The following is a 2,500-nucleotide window of genomic DNA, read 5'->3' on the forward strand; positions in this document are numbered from 1 at the left end:
AAGGAATAGTGTTTTTGGGTTTTTTTCCTCTCTATGTGCTAAGTTGGCAGAGGAATAAGGGCATTGACACAACATTGCATGATATTTTGGGTTTATACACAAGGATGAAAGTACAGGGGGCTAGGCCACATGAAGTTCTCCAATTTGGGGTCTTGACACAAATTTTCCATAATTTTTTAATATTTGATTCATAAATTAATAAAATTCAACCAGATGTATATTTGACTTGTTTAGTAACCAAATTTTCGTTTAGAATTTGATCCCTTATTTATAACTTATATTATTACACACATGATGCTATTTTTTGACCTAACATATTTTACTTTTATAGTTTTATGCTTCTTTGAACGACTCGAAGTGTTCCAAATTGATTTTTTTTAACCACGTATTAAAACTAGATATTTATACGTCATAATTATAAACAGTAATTTCCAGATACGAATTTAAATTATATTTAAAAAATCAAATTATAAAAAAAAATAAAGTATTCTTATAACCAAACAAAAGCAATTTCTTAATTAAACAGTTTATACTCATGTAAGCTGAACCTTATTTATCAATAAATATATTTTAATGTTCAATGTTCATGAAATAAAATATTTGCCTTTGAATCCGAGTTTGAAGAAATTCAGAGAAGTACAGTTAAATTCGAATTTTTTAAACAAAATAAAAACATGAACATTTTAGCGCTGGATTTGATCCAATTGGATACAGTCCTACTTGGGAGAGGTACACAAAATATTCAGAAACCTCATCATCACGTGCAAGAGTCTGGAGCAGGGGCACTGCAAATGGCAAACAACCAGAACACTAACATACCATTAGAATTTCCTGCGGACTTCATAATTGAAAGATCGAGTAACGTGATGATGAAGAGTAATAGGGAAGACAATCGTCAGCTGTAGCTGGTACGCCTAGTTTGATGTAATTTTGAGTGTTGAAATCCTTCATCAACACTCTTAATTAATATATGGCATCAATAATGTAACACTACCAAACTCAACCTATGAGGTTCGCCCCTGTAATTAAACATCATTTGACAGTTATTCAACGTTTGGTTGTTACCTTCGTCGTCTCGCTTTATGCGCTTCTTTTTGCCATGGTTATAAAGTCAATGCTTCGGTTATTTTGTTTGCCGTAATCAAGGGACTTTTCCACATATAAAGGTATGTTAACATGTCAGATCAAAGTGATGGGTGGAGATTTTAGCACTCAAAAATATTTAAAGACGTGATTAATTTATGAATTCTCCACTATTGGCCACAGGGGAAAAAAACGATGGAGCCAAAACCCCTTTCGTTGGGTTGATTTCACATAACTCTGTAAATTAATTTCGGAGTGTCACACAAAACACTTTTCTGAACTTTAAAATTTTTTTCACCGCATCTCCCTACATGTAATTTGCAGCTAACAGTAATTTCTTTAAAATAAATAAAATTTAAAACTTTGTCATTTGTCATCGGCATGTATCGTATCCCCTCTCCTAAAGTTGGGTCTTTGAGAAATTTCAAATGTCTTGGAGATTTGCTAGGCACCTCAAGTACTGTGTAAGATAAATAAAATTCAGTTATGTGCAACACACCCTCTAGAGTTGATTAGGATTTTGTGAAATTAATCTTTTTTTTTTTTACAATGATCGGTGGATCACGTTCCGTGCTAGTTTGAGAGTACTTTTTTCGGTGAATCTAGCAACTTTCCTAGTATGTTTTTAAAATATAAGGCCATACAAAGGTCTGATGAGATTTGGACTAGGGCTATGCTTCAGTTAAATTGTACTCAAAACTTCAATTTTGCTTCTAGCGAGTTGAGAATTGTAATTTTTGTACAAGATTGTATTCTTATAACATTTACATGCGTATACTGACATGGTAGTAGCTTGCCGGTCATGTTCGAACTGTTGTGACTGATGCTTTGAGAAACCAAACCAACGAACGCCGAGAGAAAGACCAAACAAAACACAAACACCAAGGTTTTACGTGGTTCGGCAAATTGCCTACGTCCACGGGGCAAGAAGGGGGTGGGTTTTCACTAATAGAGAAGGAGAGTACAAATTGAGATTACAAATCGCTCAAACGAACCAACTAATCTCACCAACAAATCTCTCAATCTCTCAACCAATAACCCTAACAAATAGCTCAGAAAGATCTCTCTTTTTCTGTGCTCCAAAACCCCAAAACTCTCCTCACAAAACCCTCAAATCGTATTGGTATTTATACCAAAACAGAAACCCAAACAGACTGCAAATAGGAACCTGAACTTTCCAAAAAACCCGTCATAAGTCGACTTATCAGTCTGCATAAGTCGACTTGGCAGAGCGAAAAACAGCAACTGGAGAAGAGATCATAAGTCGACTTATCAGACCTGATAAGTCGACTTGGCAGAGCAAAAAACCAACAATCCAGAGCAGAACGTAAGTCGACTCATGCACCAACATAAGTTGCCGACCGACCGTGCCGACCGTGCCGACCGACCGTGCCGACCGTGCCGACCGACCGTGCCG

This window comes from Asparagus officinalis, chromosome 5 (genome assembly GCF_001876935.1).
Source record: "Asparagus officinalis chromosome 5, Aspof.V1, whole genome shotgun sequence".
Lineage (NCBI taxonomy): Eukaryota > Viridiplantae > Streptophyta > Magnoliopsida > Asparagales > Asparagaceae > Asparagus > Asparagus officinalis.